At 39.2% G+C, this 18,280-nt stretch overlaps 1 protein-coding gene across 4 annotated transcripts in view; it reads right to left on the reverse strand.

Annotated features, from left to right (window-relative positions):
• Positions 1–17,097, reverse strand: part of ncor2 (nuclear receptor corepressor 2) — a 92,616-nt gene extending 75,519 nt beyond the window's left edge. For all 4 annotated transcript variants that reach the window (XM_063490280.1, XM_063490278.1, XM_063490279.1 and 1 more), the window contains exon 1: positions 16,865–17,097. The gene's annotated coding sequence lies outside the window, so the exon portion shown is untranslated. The remainder of the gene's footprint in view (positions 1–16,864) is intronic.
• Positions 17,098–18,280: the final 1,183 nt, after the last annotated feature.

Raw genomic sequence — 18,280 nt, forward strand, 5'->3', positions numbered from 1 at the left:
TCCAATACTATATACACAGATCTAGCCTTAACTACTGCTACTGGCTGTTAACTGAGCAGCACTACTTAATTTCTTTAGTGCTGGAATATTAATTTGAGTAATAGAAAGAGAAGCACTTTGCCTACACTGAGATCAGACTAATTTTAGATTTAAATTATTAAAGAATAGATAATAAGGAAAATTAATATGCTGTTTAGCTCTACAACGAAAAATTAATGTTCACTATTTTACAGAAAGTGGCAACGTTATTGTGCTGGGCTGCTCCAGAAAAGCTGGCAGGTTAGCAAGTAATGGCAGACAAACATTAAAAAACTACAGTCAACCACTGTAATCTCCAAGCAACCAAATGAATCACTTGGTGCAGCAATAGGTTTAATCCAGCAACATCCAGAAGCCTTCAGTAACCACTGCCAACCAGTCGGGGAATACATGTTTTTCCCTAGGAGCCGGTGGTTGTATCACATCCAATATGGCGAACAACTGTTGAGTATTGTGGCCATGACATCACATGACAAACCGCAACTACTGGCTTCAGTTCCTCATAGTGAGCTCCTTTTAAGTCTCTCAGCTGGGACAGGCTGAGTAATAATCTTTGCAACTGGTAATAAAGTAGAACTTTTTATAGCACAATGAACCAGAGACCAAATAACAGCACTACTTTGGGCAGAGTACTATTGTGCCAGTCTCCATTGTCTGACTATGATTTTGAGTCTTTTTTTTCCCCAGCACAAAGAGGGGCATTATCTACCCTTCCTTCCTGTTCAACTGTCACAAACACAAAGTGTCACTTGATTTCAGTTACGCAAAGGGCTCTATTACGAAAGGCTGAACATGGCTCTGACTGTAAGAAACAGAGGAGCTCTGTAAACATAGGCTCATAGAGGCCACAAGATGGGAAAACACTGCTCAGAGTCTCACACCAACTAGAGACTGTGCCTTTGTGTCTTGCAGTCTAAACTGTGGCTTCAAATATTTTCACAAAACTAGTGCACACTCATTGTTTGGTCAGACAGACTTGAGTAAACAGACCACAGAGGGAAAGTCCTTTAGCAGAAACCCTTAAATAATATGAGAAACTATTGCTGTATTGACATAATGTGTACTATTCTAAATAAAAGGTCAAAAAAAAAAAAAAAAAGAGGCCAGAAAGACTTAAACGGGGTGAGATGAGCCTACCCACGCAGAAACCTCTCTTTGATGACTGTCGTGTTCAGAGAGATTCCCCTGAGAAGTGAGAAAACAAGTCTGCAGGCAGTCACAAGATCGGCAGAGAACAAAAAACCTCAATCAAGATGAGAGAACCAACACAATGAGTGATCTTTGACATCCACTCTGAAGCGAAAGGGGCCTTCCAGGCGACGGGCTAAACACATGCACTGGCACTGCTACAGACACCCACAGGCAAGTCGTTGGCTTGCTTCCAACGCTGCAAATGAACTCAGTCACCTCACTCTCTCGCTCTAGCGTGCCTTCCTTCCCCACTCTCTTTTTACTCTCGTCTTTTCCACATAGTAGAGTGGGCCTCAACCTTCAGCAGTGCAAGCCAATATTTCATCCTCTTACCCCCACACACCCCACCCTCCCTCTCCATTTTAGGAATGGCTGTGGAAATACTAGCACAGAGCACACAGACGGCTTGCAGCCTTCAAGTGGAGCAGAAGGCAGACTTCAAACAACAGTTTCATTCTACTGATATAAACAGTTATTCAAATCTCTGTGTGCTCAGACTTTCTAGCTTGAGCACAATTGATTGTCCTCATTCCTGAGAAAATTAAAGGATTTTTTTATATACATGATTGTGAATACTAAAATAGAAGCAAACAACTGTCATGTAAAGATACAGCGCTGTAATTGTATCCTTAGCAGGGACCTAGTAAGCTCACTACCAGCTCCATATGTTTATTCTGAACTGAAGTAGCTTTGCATGATTTACAGTTCAAGGTAATCTGTGTTTATCCTAAACTGGGTCTTAGTGTATCCCCTCAGTTCATCCACCATCTCAAACAGGCCATTTTAGCTCCCTTACCCCTTCCTTTATGCCAACTTTCTTGTAATTGGCTGCCACTTGTAAACAACAAGTAGGCGAGCCTGCTATACTCACTACCTGGCTCAGACACCCAGAGAGTGACTCTCTGGGACCTTCCTGTATTTTAAAGAGATGCGAGTGAAAGCAGCATTCAGCTAAGTGACAGGAAAAATGTGGCCACTAGGGCTGTGCGATATGACCAAAATCTCATATCCCGATATAAGACATCTATCGTCCCGATAACTAAATAAATCACAAAAATTTTACGTTTTCTGTCAATTCTGTGAATCTCGGGCAGCTCGACTTGCGTGAAGTGTTTCCAGCTGGGCGTCGTGCACCTGGAGTCGAGTGTTTTAACCGATGCATGAAACTATACAATTTTAAACATAAGTTGTAACGGCCGCCGTTTTCTTTGTGAGTATTTATTAGACGGCGTGCTGCGGGGAAAAGCCTGTTCTAACGTTTGAGTCTAAGGTTTATTTTTTAGCACCTGACGGCTCTTTTTTGCTTCTCATCCGTAAACACTCTGCCTACTCTTTCACATGGTTCAGTTTATTTTGAAAAGTCTCAACAGGATCTTGAGCTTTATTGTGAAAGGTTTATGTGGAAAATAAACAAGCGGACAGGCGATGGTTTTACCGTTGTTATTGCTAACGACATTGCATAAAAACAGGCGCTTGTCCGTCCGTAGTGTGGTTATATTAAATATAAGAGAAAAAGAGAACTTTAAGAAATGAATATAACCTCTACAGTGACCATAAAAACGGTGAAAAAAAATATTGCTGTAAACAGTTTATTTTGTGACACCACAAAACAAACGATAGCGTAAAATGAAACGATAGACGTTTTTATATCGTCATCCGATATATATCGTTATATCGAACAGCCCTAGTGGCCACTGCATCAATTTGTTTTTGTCTTTGATTCTGGTGATGTCATCCAACATCCAGAGGTTCCAAATGTTGCTTGTTGCCCCTTGAAGAAAAAAAAAAAAAAAAAAAAGATGCTTGGTCTTCCAAATTAGATAATGTACTGTTATTTTTGTTCATTTTAAACCAAGTACAATTACGTGTAAGCTTGTGTTTCAACAGGGCTTTAACCTAAGTGTGTCCATGTATTTTTTTCGGTCTTTACCAGTCTGCAGCTGATCCAGTGAGAGCAGGAAAACCAGTCTGTTCACACATCTTTGCACTTCCTGTGCAACTTTCTGTTTGTTTATATAGCACCAAATGGTTATGGGCAAAATACATTTCAGATGTACAAACTGCCCAGACATATCAGGTGATCTGAGACAGGTCTGCTTAATGTCACTGGACACCCTAAACATCTTTGTGGTAGTCATAACATGATTTCATATTTTTCAACTCAGGCGCTCCTATTTTTTTTTCTTTTTTTTCTTTTTTTTTGGGGGGGGGGTGGGGGGAGAGCAACCTGCAGTCTTATAGCTAAATCTGGAGAAACTTTAGAGGTTCTACTCCGTCCGTAGTGTGCTCTACTCCAACATTTTTCCTCGTTCCCCATCCACTGAAATTTAACACAGAAACAGAGCCCTTGCAATTAATCCACTGAAGTCTAACAATTAGGCCCAAATAGATCTTTTAATGTCAAAAGACATAAAGAAGGTCAATGCCCATCCTAAGATGATACAGTGGAAATCATTACACTATTTCCAAGCGAGCTCACCAACTTGGTTTTATATTTAAAGACAAAAAAGGTTTCTCTTGACACTGATGTTTCCCAGACATGACTTTGCCTTGTTTCACTGTTTAAATAATTCATTCTGATCAGCCCGTGTCATGAACAGAAACGCCAAGAAGAGGACATACTACAAACCGTAAAATGAAAAAAAAGAAGAAAAAGAGAGAAGGTGATTGCAAATACCTTTCAGTTAATCCCAGAACAAAAACACTTAAAGATCCAAACCAAAGTGCGCCGGCATTTCTACTGCTATGCTGAAATATCCAAAACAATGACGACAAGGCAGACTGCTCTGCCATTAAAAAGTAGGATGATGACATAAAAATCAATGCTGTAAAGAGGTCATGATGTAAGATATCCTATTGTGAGTACATATTTAATCTAAGACACAGCCATAAAAAAAAAGAAAAAGAACACAGGCACGATTTGTGCCAACAGACAACCCGTGTGATATGCGATGATCAGCGGCATCTGGCCAATGAAGAGGGTATTTGCCTGGTGTGCTAATGCATTAATTAAATATTAGAGCTGGAGACTCAGGCTGATGCAGTTCTCATTAGTTAGACAATCACTGGTGTTGCTTTCATAAGGTGACAAGTGCTACATCAGTAGCCTTTCAATTATTTTTAGGCAGCACGAGGAACAGCACGCCTATGAAACATATTCCCTTTTTTCCGCAACAGTGGACTCACCCAAACTTACTAATAACTGCTAGGTTTTTATTAGGAATTTTACATTTACTTAACTACTGCTCCAAACCATTAGACACCACGTCAAAGCAGTCACCAGTGTGGCTTAAATTCTCAAAAACAGATTTCCTGTGTGTTCAGCATTTAGGTTTTGAAATGTGCATCAGAATTGGCAAATCTTAATATGTTTGGACTAGTAATGAATATGGGGATATGAAGATATATCCATCTATCACTAGCATCTGCTCTACCCAGACCAACAGGTATGTGAAGCCCTCCTATGTCATCAAAACTGCTCAGAGTTTTCAGCTTGAAATAAGGTTAAACTTACACTAATGTTAGCTTTCTGTGTCTATTTTAAAAAGCACTGGGACCAAAAAGGCTAAGGCTGTGGCAAATTCGGTTAATCCAGAGATAACATACAAAGATGTCAACATTCAAATATCTGAAAATGAGGCCAGAATCTGTGTTTTATTTTTGAATGTACTCGATCTTAATCTGGCAATAGCTGCAAGGATGCTAGAAGCTTTCCTAATGATAACACTGCTAGCTGCCACATAGGAAAGCAGTTACCCTAGTTACCCAAACACTGCAGCCTACCCCTGCTTGACTTTCACAAAGGAAATCTGCGGTCACAACACACAGTCAGCAACTGAAGACATTGTGCAAAAAGTGTGAACACCCACAGTCAACTTTGACACAGCTGTAATTTGCCTGATAGAAAGAGGTACAATGACCCTTAACCACAGCCTGTCAGACCTTTCATTTTAAATCTGACTGAACAGTACTGCCTATCACACTAACAGCAGCATGATTAGAAACAAAGACACCTGCAGCCATGAGACACGAGTAAAAAAGAAAAAAAAAACAACAACAACAAAGCTATTTCAGACGCTGTGACTGAAAATGAAAGTGGAAGTATTCAAGTATAAACAGCACAGGAAGCTTCACTGATATGACTCTTATTAGGTAAAATAACCAATGTAATGCTACCCAAATAAGGTCCTTTAAAACAAACCTACTGTGCCATTTAGTTTGACAAGAAAAGTAGAAAAATAATGCTTGCCATACAATGCAATACGATGCTTAAAAGCCTTTATATTCTGTGCACTGAAAAGCAATGTGTCAAAAGTAGGTCACCTAATTTGTTGCATATGCATCACATATATTTTACACTTATTAACATTAATGCTGCTTAGATGTCTATTTCAGGCTGTAGTGCCAAGATGTGAACCAGTACTGTGTTCTCATAAGAAAAGCCAATTACAGAACTCTCATAAATCTTAAAACTTTTAGATTTGGTGGGTATTGGGGTTCAGTACTGCTGCCAATTTAGGGTTGGACCCTACACAAGGCCACAGCCCAAAAGCTAAGTGAAGCACTAGATTTGCTAGGTTTGCTACAGAGAACCATCAGGGAAGTCATCCCTGAGAGCTGTTTGGAAAAGGGGTACGTACTTTCAAAAATATCTTGGCCATGTCTACCAAAGGCTTTAGCCAATCAGATCAACAGACCGCAGGCCACAGAAGAAAAACAAGGCAGTTTCAGAAGCTCTAAAAGATAGACAGCAGAAATTAAATTAATGTCACATCACAGTTTATCTACCTTTGTAAGATGAGTCAGCTGACTGCATGACTCATCTGTTAACTTTTTTACCTTACACGCAGATAAAACTTAGGTTTGAAACCATTATAGTAGTTTAGCATTGGGATATGCTCTGCTGCACACCTTTAAGGGAAATCTCTATGAGACTGGTATGCTGAAGCTATTAGTATAAATATGTAGTTTAAAAAAAAAAACAAAAAAAAAAATAAAACACTATGATTCACCTACTGTTATACCCACAGGAAACAACCAAAAGAAAAATATATAACTAGTCTGAACAATCCACTAGGATAGCTGTATCAGACATAAGGTAAAAAGAATGTGAAGAAGAAGAAGAAAAAAAAATGCATTTGTATTTTGCAATAGACTGCACGATACATTGTCACCGTTTCAACACAGACTTTAAAATGGACTAATCTGACAGGAAAGGACTAGCCAGGAGGAGGTGAGAGACTAACAGAACCAGCGATTGGCTGTCCTGAACCTCCAGATGTGGTCATCCAGCTGTGTCTATGGTGTACAGTAGAGCCATTATTGGATTTCCTGCCTGTTCCCTCGCTACTGGCCGCTTCAGCGACATTGTGTGAAATTACATAAGGCTCGCCCTGCCCCCTCCCTGCTGCCCAGTGTAGAACACAGGCCTTCACACACTGCCAACTATGACTCCCTGTAATCATGCAAGCAAAGCCACTCAACCAAAACACTCTTGAGGATCTAAAAGATACTCCTCCAGCTCACTCACACATGCTGACGCCAGGGAAGCAAAATTTACGTAATTTCTCTGGTAAATCCATTATGAAGAATCAACAAAAATCTTAATAAGCGCCTAAGAGTGAGTTTACGGGAATACGCCTACATACAAAACAAAGTGAGAATGCAAAGTATTGAGGAAACTGGTTAGAAAGTAAACATTGATACACACTGAACTCAATATAGTCTAAAGAATTTACAGAACATTTTTCAAGCTTCTAATCCAACATATACGCAGTGTGACCCGTTTGTGGAAGCTGTTCCTAAAACCTGTAACACCATATACGCGACCAACAAACTAATCAAATCCTTCGCTCCATATGTCAAGAAAAAAAACAGGCTGACAGTCAAATGAATAAAAATGGTGGCCACAATCATGCCCCTATGGCGGTGATTCAGACATCCTGTACCAATAAATACTGTGCTGAGGCTTGAGACTGGCTGCAAAAGAGTCCACTGAAAACTCGCATGTTAAAATGCACAACTGAATAGCATGTTTAGAGTCCAGTACAAAAGCAACTTAGGTCTCTATGACTATTTCTCCCCTTGTAAAGCAACTGAATACATGGCAACTGGATATCTGTATGGCTTCTTTGACTGACAGGTGTGCTAGGAAAGGCCACGAAAACCAATGTCTGTCCCAAGGCCTCACCTCTGACAATTCAAGCTACTGAACTGGACCGCTCCCCTGCATTTGTTAAATTTGTAGCATTTTAATAGTCTGGTAGCACTAATGAGCAGCTTTTGTGTCTTTAAAAGTGCAGCTCACTAACCAAGCTAAAGTCTAGTTTTGAACCCTCAAGATTGGCATTTCTGCTGTCGCCATCTTGGTTTCAAAATTCAAATGTGACAGGCAGGGGAGGGTTTGATTGTGAAACCACTTGCTGGTTGGTTGAGGGCTTGTGAAGCAGAAGTCACGACCCAATAAGTATACCACAAATAATTCTACTCTTCAAAACAGTGTGACCAAGATTTACAAAATAAACCTAATTTTTAGTACGCCCCCAAATGAGAGACTGAGACCATAAACTCAGCAGGAAATTGTTTACTAAGTCAAATAAGAAAGCTTTTCCTCATATACTTCCATAGAAACACACGTCTTTTTGCAACCACAGCTATCACCATCTGGTGGCATTCAGATAGAAAATAGGCCGAAGGCACTTCAAATTTGGCTTGACGTTTCCTACCTGGAAGCTATGTAAAGCCACGTTTTAGTTTGTATATTGACAAAGCTAAATGATTACATCTTCTGCTAAGTGTTTGCATTATGTCCGAGATATAAAGGTACTTTCTTTCGCTTCCGACTGTTGTATTATCACATACATTCTGGATTTTATTAGCCAAAACTGGCCTATCGAGGATATTCAATGGTAAGTAGGTAAGTAAAACCACTGGAAACAACTCAAGTTCTCTATGACAATGCTAAATTATATTGTTCATTTATTCTTTGAGTATAGTAAAATTAACAGTTATGCAAATGCACTACAAGTCAGGCAAATACAAAAATCTGAACTAAATAATATAAATTCAAGTTGTCTAGATAAACCTTATTCATTCAGGTCAGAAATGTCAGAAAATGCACAACAATACTCCAACTCCGCCTTCATAACTTGTCTGGTAAAGTTCACAAAGTAAAGATAAGGAATTGTTCGTGTAACAGTTTACATTTTATGCAGAAATTGTTGTATGACCATTACTGTTAGAGTACAAAATATCATTTATCTGTTACTGACACACTAAGTTATTTCCCAGCTGTGTGGGACATGATAACATGAAGCCTTAACTTATGAATCTCCCTTTATTCTCCATTGGCTCTTTAAAGTCCACCTGACATTCAGCTCTCAATTCTAAGCAGCAGGAAATAAAACTGAGGAGTGCACTTGTCTGCTGAGCTGACCTACGTCCCCCGCACTGCTGCTTAATTATTCAAGAACTTTGAAATGTTCTTCAGTATGGCAGCATGCAACCCGAGTGCCTTTTTGCCCCTCATGATAGCAGCTTCATAGAACTTCCAGTTATGCATGACAAGGTGTCTATGCGTGTACACTGACAGCGTGCATGTATTGCCAAATACTAAAGTCCATACATGCCTCCAGTATTGACACAGATGGCATAAACAATACACCGCTCCCAAATATGACACACAAGCTTGAATTAATTACAGTCAGGGAACCATTTAAGCAGGGAATAAATCCAAACATTACAAAGCAAAGACCAGATGTCATATCAACAGCTTGATGTACAGGCACATTCAAAAGGACTAATTTGTTCCAAACTGCACTGTCATGGATCCAAGGTACATGTCAAGACATGAGTTCAGTCCTCTCACACAAGCACACGCAACCAGTAATTACACTTTCATACCTCTCACTTCTACAGTGGAAATACAGCTGATATGTGTTCATCAACTCTCAGCTTGGCTAACTAACATCCTTTAATGGGGGGGGAGAAACAAATAATGCTGTAACACACTCCTAGTAGAAAACTTGGGCTAATCAGAGAGGCAAATGCAACACTACCCACACTGGTAGCCTACACACAAACAAGAGTAATGCCCTTTACCATGCTGTCATCTGTGTTGCGTAACTGAGTCAAGTGAATCACTTACCACAGAGCCATTTCTAATCTTTGCTAATCCGCTGTCTGGCTCGCTTTTATAGCGTTTAAATATGGGTGACTGGTTTTAATAGCAAGAATATTTCATAGCTAGGGAAATCAAAACAGAACACCTTATGAATAATAAATGACTACCTTCTAATAACAGCATCCAAACGCAGGTGTATCACAAGAGGTTTTGAGATGGTGTTTTACAACACAATAAGAAGTGCTAAGTATCTTTTCTGACCATTTAATTATCTTCGTAATTGTATCGATGAAACAAAAAAAAAAAAAAAAAAAAAAAAAGAGTAAATTAAGTAGCTCAACATTAAACATTTGATCATATTCTCTCATATTTAAAACGCAGTCACATCTAATCTTCAAAGACACCGACTAAAAGAGAAACTCATGACATTTCTTAAAAAGGAGCAAGCTAACCAAAAAAGGAAAAGATACCACGATTCCTGTAATAGATAATTGTAACAAAAGGAAGTGAAGTTTGGTGCTCAAAAAAAAAAAAAAAAAAAAAAAGCAAATTCTTGTTACAAACCTAAGATTCAAGTGTTTTATGATAAAGCGTGGGCTTATAAAACATGTTCTTCCACATACCAAAAAACCCCACTAGAAATGCATACTGCCACAACATGAATACAAACAATAGTAGCAGTTTAGACTGCTGTTTATGAAGTTTTTGTAATTGGCAGGAACAGGTAGCGCATTAACGCAGTGATAGAGCGCCGTACCAACTGTCAACATCGTCTACAACCTATTTACCACAAAATTATTCTGGAAGTACTTTGTATGCAACACAAACACACAAAAGCCAAACAGCCAAAAAATAAGGTATTGTTTAAAAACCTGATATACTACTTTACAATAAAGGTCAACATGAACACCCTAAAGAGTGTAAAAAAAATGTCTACTATAACAAGATAGGCAATCAGTTTTCAATGTTTATACATATGAGGAATTTTACAGGTTATTTCTTAAGCAACAAATTCCTGATTGAAGAATAGATCTCCCGTTTTTAAACTTTGCAAGGTGATGGACACAGAATATGTCTGACCTCCATACCCTTTTAACCCCTAGGCCAGCAGACCGAACATGCCCAACCTCCTCCTCTCTATAACTGCCTAAAATGTTAAAATTAGATTACTTAGATGATTAGGGCAGAAATCTGAGGCTGCAGGATAACCAATATCAGAGACATTTTCTTTGAAAAACACGTCACAACAAGTTTTTCCATTTGCAATCACAAAAAAATAAATAAATAAAAAATAGCACAGCTGCCTAACTTCGGCCCCCCCATGTAGCCACTAGAGCTGGGGTGGTACCATTGTCCAGTTCAATGGCACTTAGATTGTAATCTGAAGCAGAGCAACAGACCAGCTGTGCTTGATCATAATATTCTATCACACCGAGTCATGCATAACATTCTCCACACACAAAACCTACCAGGTGCAGTCCACTAGTGAGCAAGAAATGCTAGACAGCTGCACTTACTCATCCAGTGAGAAGGAAACTGGGTTGGAGAAGGGAAAGAGCCTGTGAGGCAGTTTTACAGAGACTGCCTCATATTTCTCTCTTAGGTTTCCACATGTAAACTTGAGGGTTCATGAAGTGCACCACGTACTAAACTGGTGTCGTTTCCCTATAATCACTCTGTTTGTGCAGCAGTTAGAGTAAATAAACATTTAATTTGCTGTGTCAAGTGCTAAGTGTTGGAAAAGTCACATCTGCTTGGATTTGCTGCATTATGAGGGTAAGAAACCATGTGAACTTGTGATTTAATTCCCCATCCAACTGGCCTGTCAACAGCCAAGATTCAGGTAGAGATTTGAACCAAGGCTTTATCTGATATAAAACAATGGCTTACAGCCCTGACACACCAAGCAGACAGATGAGTTGGATTGCATGTGGACAAATGTCACCAGATCTAGTAAGCTGTTAACATCTGATTAAGAATGTATATGCATGGTTTGACACTGGCCTACAAAAAGCAAGTACAAAGCAAGTGTTGTTCCCATACCACAAATACCATTTCTAAAATCCAAATAAAATCCTTATAGATCACTAAGGATACTCAACTGAGTTCGAATTAGAGCTGGGCGATAAAACGATAACGATATGTATTGCGAAATAACTTTTTCTCGATAGAAAAATTAAACTATTGCGATAGACCTCATCTCTCTCTTGCTCTCTTAAAAAAAAAAAAGAAAAGAAGAACAGCCAATCCAAATTAAGAAGTGCAGAGCCGAACCAATCACAGCCGCAGCGTCACGTCACGTGACTTGTTACGTACAGCACAAGTGCCAAGCCGCACATTATTATTATTATTAGTAGTAGTAGTAGTAGTAGTAGTAGTATTTCGTAGTGATGTGTCGGTCGCGAACGAAATGGCTCTTAGAGCCGGATCTTTGACGTGAACGACGCGAGCCGGCTCCTTATCCCGACCCGTGTGGTTTTTTTTTTTTTTTTTTTTTTTTTTTTTTTTTTTTTTTTTTCTTTCTTTCTTTCTCTCACCCTCTCTCTCGCACTTTTTTCCGCTTCACTCCGCACACAAGCCTTGCGCTTTGCGCTGGGAAGAGGGAGGAGGGGCGGTAGTTACACTCGCAGTAGCACAGGAACAGAGCGGGAGGGAGAGAGAGAGAGAAAGAGAGCCAGGGACAACAACGTCACATTAGAAAGGTATAGTAATCATCCACAACTATTTTCAGTTGCGGATGATAAAGGATTCAGAAAGTTCAGAAAGCTATACAACAAGGAGAGATTGAAAATTTCCTTTTAGTTCTCAGTTTATTTGATATTGACAAAAGTTAGTCAATTTTGTCTGTTCTTCTGTAAAACAAACTAAGATTTATTTTTAGAATTAATATTTTGTTTCTAAGTGGAATTGACAATTTAGTAGTCTGTTTTGTTTGTTCTATTTTGAAACTTAAACGCTTTAGCGGCTGCCTTTTGTGTAGTTTGCAATATTTGCCTTTATTTATCTGAAAAAGTCTGATGTTCCTTAAGTACATCTACCCTGTTGAACTTATTATGGGAAATAAATAGTAAAATCAAGACAAGCTGCTGATTATTTCACATTTTACTTGTGAGCAACGGCACATTTAAATCTTACAAATATAGTTATTTGGTTTATATCGTGATATATATCGTTATCGTCTGAAATGAAAAAAAAACATATCGTGATATGAAAAAATCTTATATCGCCCAGCTCTAGTTTGAATCAAGAAAAATTACATTTGCCTACCTACATACATTCATACATGTGCATGAATACATATCTGTACATTTCTTCATTCCCCACCTGCTGCTCAGCATGATCAAGCTGAAGGTAACACTGCTAGAGAGCGGAGGGGTGAGTCTTCCATCATCTTATAGCTAGTTTTTTACAAGAATTGGTCAAGTCTGAAGACATACAGCATATAAAGCTAGCAGTTAGGATGTATATAGACAGACATTGTTTGGCCTAATATGCATGCTGTGCTAAATCCATTATCAGAATGTGAAGAAACAACCGCTATGACTTCAGTTCAAAACTTGTGTGCACTGTGCTGAAGAAATATAAACTAAAATTGGACTATAACCAGGCCGTACTTTCCTGTAATTCAAATATGTACCACAAGAAGGAACAGTGAGCCAGTGTAGCATATATTTAACCAGCAAGTCATTAAAAACATTCTTATTTATGATGATAGCATAGGAAAAGGCAAAGCCTTGTAATGAAACGTGGTTAGGGCTGTAACCGTTTTAAACATGCGTCGTGATTTGAGTTACAAAAAGGTATTCTGTATCGCTTCACTTGGGTTCACCATCTCCACCATGGTGTTGCCTATTTGCCAAAACACCCAGTTGAGGTGTTTTGGCAAATATTTAATATTTCTTTCCCCCAAATTAAAAACATGCTTAGTCACTACACCCAAGTCTCAAGCATTCATTATATACTTTCTACATCCACAAGTCCACTAGGATCAACTCAGGTTTAGAATTTGATTGCAAATATCCATGTGGATGTTCATGTTTTTTGTTTGTTTATTTGGGGGGGGTAACCATGCAAAATCTATAGAAAATTTACAGTACAACATCTACGCATGAACAAGTTGACTTCAAGGTAGTATAACAGAATTGATTAGTCTGTTATCGGGTGTCCAGCTGACCATGTATGTGTCTGGAGTATATTCAAGACTGATCTGACAGTTCAAATGTAACAAATGCAAAAAAAGAAAAAAAATGTAATCACATTTGAGGCAGTCTTTTACTATGCATGTACTGCAAATGCTCACATTACTCTGACTATAACACCATTTAGAATATGTTTTTAGTTATAAGAGTTAGATGTGTTGCACATGCAACACATCTAACTAAATAAAAAATAAAGAACTTGTGACATTTATTATTATGAAAGAAAGACATTTGGAATTTTAATGGAAATCTTTGATTTATGACGATGCAATGCGCTTTGTCTTCCCACAAGAATTTACTGTAAGGATTCATCTTTCACAATGAAATAAAATGAAATGAGCAAGAACTTCCCCTTTCCGGTTTCATAACTCTGTTGTGTTTCTTAATAAGAGAAGAAATTGAACTAGCGGTGTAACGGTCTCCCTGAGGCTCCATGCAGAGCACGGGATTATCTCCTGCCCCCATTACCCTTCTGGAAAAGGGGGAGATATCGCCTCACTCAGATTTAACTCTTTACAATCCTGACACTATACAGACAATACGCAATACAGACTCCAATTTTGAGGATTCACATCAGAATTTGATTTTTGATTTTGAGTGCATTGTGGATTATTAGGAGGTTTAAAAGCTTTTCAGCCTGCCTCATCACACACACCAAGTGTGTACAAGTACTATAACTGCTTGTAATACCGAGTGATTTTACATTAATGTACTAAATAAGCTAAACAACCTGCGCAATCAAACATCACACAGAATTTGTACTAGAGACATTTAATGTCCAGTCCAACCGATTTTAATATGCAGCTGTCCAGAAAAATTGAGGGCTGAAGCTTAGGAAAATGATATTTGTTTCTAATAATACTTAGCTTTAAGCCCCCGGAATAACATATTACGGTGTCATGACGCAGTACCGGCGCAATATTCCCCCCACCCGACCTGCTGCCACAGCCATTACTGTCATTACTTTACCAACAGCGTGGGCTTCAATCCAATACATGAATGTAACTGCAGACAAACAAGGATGACTACATGAATGAGACAATCACAAGATTACATAAAAGCTATGGCGGAGAAACTGAGGGATTGCTTCATCATTGTTGGTAACTGCAGGAACATTATTTGTACATTAGCCAACGTTAGTGGTGAAAATGGCATTAAACTAAACAGCTGATTAGCCATTTTCAGTAACAAAACACCCTCCTTGTTGCTATAAAGAGCATGTGTATAAAAATAGCTTCAGTAACACACACATACATCATAATATCCTAACTACCCATGTGCTCATATTGCTTATGCTAATTAGCAATGTGGAGCAGTAGGTGGTTAATGGGTGGTTAAACCATGCTAGTGTTGGGGGAGGGGTGGGATCTGATGTATAAATATCAGAGTGAAAAGGAAATAAACCAGAGGGTTTTTCCCTTTATCTTCCAACTATCTTTGGATATTATGGAAATTTGTCCCAATTTGACTTGTGCACTGTACCAGATGTTTAACGGGAAAGCTTCCTGCTGATAAAGTTAGATGTTTCAGCTGATAGGAAGTAATCTAAAGCAATCAGTTGTTTAGCATAACCTATCACACAAGTGTTATAAAGCACTGGAATAGCTATACGCAAAGACATGCAAAATAAATACATGAATTGCATTTAATACTGATTGATTTTGAGTGAAAAACATTTCATTCATTTGTGATAAGGCATTGCCTGCTTTACACAAACACACCCAACATATTGCTGTCCAACTCCTTTTTCTTTTCTTTTTTTTTAGCTCTGCTACAAACCTGTGGTCTTACAAACCACAGATCACTATTTTTATCATTGGTGACGTGCATAATCTATGTACTAATGGAAACAGGAAAATGCATTGACTCTTTGGTCATCCGTGATAAAGTGCATCAAAGTGGCTTACCAACTTGGTCAAACTATATCCTGGGGAAAACCCTGTTTTATAACCAGAGAGGACAGATCAGTAAATACATCATTTAATCCCAGATATCCAGACAGTTACAGTTTAAGGTTTGCAAGTTTTTAAATATACATTACCATACCACTATGTATGTTCGCAATTGTGTGTTCGCACACGTTTCAAACGTGGGCACATAAAAGTAAGATATGAGACAAAATATGAGTTTGCGTTTCTTAGGTAACAATCACAGCAACAAAAATTTCACAAGACAAATGACTATTATTTGATTGCTGATAATCGGCTTTTATCTACAGTACGTGTTACAAGAATTGAAGATATACAATATAGAACAAATAACTTTAGACAACAAGGACACCATCAAGCTGAACGTCCTTCCTCGCATTCAATATTAGGAAAACGTCTTTTAAACTATTTGTAACTCACTACCTTAGGTATCCAACCAAAGTGTTTTCAGCCTTTACAGAATTAACAGATGTGTCTCAATAGCGATTAACTACTTAGAACCACCAAAATTAGAATGTTTTTATGACGGACTATCATTGCACAGACTGACTGTAGAGACAGGAATGCAGTTTACCGGAAAATACACAGAGGTCCAAAACCCCCAGTCCAACTCCAGCAAGTATACTCACTCAGCAGCAATGTTGAGAAGCCAAACACTAACGCAAACTCCCTACAGTCCCCCTTTACTTTTGTTTTTAGAGACTTGACATCAAGCTGCTTGCAAAACTACTGCACGCCAAATATAGCTTATCAGCCATCTGACAACAAACCAATGCGTCCCCGCTAAAGCCGACACAGCGCATTAAGTTCACTTCATGTAAAACCAGTGTTTACAAACGCAAACCAGGCGCTATTGTGCATAGCCAAGTTAGCAGGCTAAATGACTTAGCTTGAACCCATTTTCTGGTACCGTATAGTAAAAAGTTGACAATCACTAATATTGTCAGATATTGGTCGTATTGTGTGTGGAATAGCGTCAGTAACGAGTCACCACCAGTGTCTGATTAATTCAGCTGAATAAAACTGGCGCTGGCTACTCGGTCATTCTGACAGCTAGCTTGGGAAGCTAGCCCTGGTTAGCCATTAGCCAGCCTAGCCTAGCCTAGCCATGTAGCACGTGTTCCGGATTTATAAAATAATTAACTACCTGGGAATAACCAGCCAACTAGAACTACTGTGGCAAGATGTGTAACCAGCTAGTCGAACACCGCTAAAACATTCAATTTCATAGAGGTCTGGCGGACCGTGTAACTATAGCACAGCATAGAGACTCGAAAAGGTCAATACTGCTGTTTCTCCTCCAAAGAATAGCCGGACCCCGTCATCCAACAGCAGAACAGACCCCCCCCAAACCAATGGACAGCGAGCAATGAAAGCTAACTAACCTTAGCGGCGGGCAAAAGAAATCATTCGGTGGTGTTATCGCACTGTGACTAACGTCCCAATCCTCGTCACTCGGTCCAATTTCGCTTAAAGGTCTTCTCGCTTCGACTGAACGTCTCTCCCCGGGATTAATCCACATGAAAGAGTAGTTTTCGTTTTCATTTAATCCGCTAGCGGTTTTCGGATACGTCGTGCCTGTTCCTGCACAACACAGTGGTCTAGTACTACTCCCAGAGCTGCTGCTGCTGAGACCATAGCAGGGCTGAACCGCCTCTCTCTTTCTCAATAGGTCCATAAGCTCTCTCGCTCCTCCTCTTTACTCAGAGCACTGCACATTTCCCATGCCCACAGCATATTCAAAATTATAGTAATTTGGCATGAGTCATTTTCATTGGTAAATAAAATGTTATGATTAATTTTCCATATAGATTTGTAGGTGTGCTATTTAGGTGATTAACAAATATATATGTATAAAGCATACACAGTGCAGCTGCTTAAATTTCCATCATAATCTAACACACTCCACAAACAGTCCACAAGAATTTCCATCTTATCCTGGACTTATTGGTACACATTAGACTCAAACGCACTGGCCCTCTCCAGCTACACCCCTCCCTGCTCCTTTATGAACCCAGAGACTCCAAAAAAGGGGGGTCAACCCAAGCATTAAAACTCCAGGAAGTCTACATCTGTGCTGCTTGATTCCCATGGAGAAGTACAAGCTGTGAATACACTGACTTAACATTGAAGGATAGTATTCGGGAGATCACAACATGCCATGCTGTGAACTGAGTTGATGACTCTGTTGAAGCCGGTGCCTTGCAAATGATCTGAAACTGCTTTCTCTACTTCACACGGGCTTCTAAAGTCACCACCCATGCTGCATCTACTTGAGTCACAGAGAGGATTTTGTGGAAAATGTCTGGCTGCCTTGTGTTTTTTTGTTGTTGTTTTTTTTTTCACTCAGCGGGGCTCATTAAAGAGAAAAAAAATCTGCTGAAACGTAATCCTGGTTTTTACAGTCTATGGTAGTAAGTTTCAGTTAATTTTATGATTATTTATTGTGTTATTCCACTTGGACAAGTCCTTGGCAACCTGTATTTGCCATATAACTATCTGGCACACTCCAGGCAGGCTTTATCTCGCCCTAAATTTAAGCAGCAGCCTTTCCTATGATGTCAGTTGGGATTGTTTTTTTTTCCTTTCTTCTTTCTTCCCTGTGTTTTTCTTTCTGCTCTGCGGTTTGGGAGACCCCCTCTAACCATCAGTATAACCACCATCTCTTCATTCAGCCATCACAGAGCAGGAGAGATAACTGTTTATTTCAGCTGGGTTTTCTGGACCCAGCCGTTTGTCTGAACAATCTCTCCCAGATCTGCAATGCCCAATTTATCAGCTTGTTGATAAAGTGCAAATGT

This window comes from Pelmatolapia mariae, linkage group LG12 (assembly GCF_036321145.2).
Source record: "Pelmatolapia mariae isolate MD_Pm_ZW linkage group LG12, Pm_UMD_F_2, whole genome shotgun sequence".
In the NCBI taxonomy this organism is placed as follows: domain Eukaryota; kingdom Metazoa; phylum Chordata; class Actinopteri; order Cichliformes; family Cichlidae; genus Pelmatolapia; species Pelmatolapia mariae.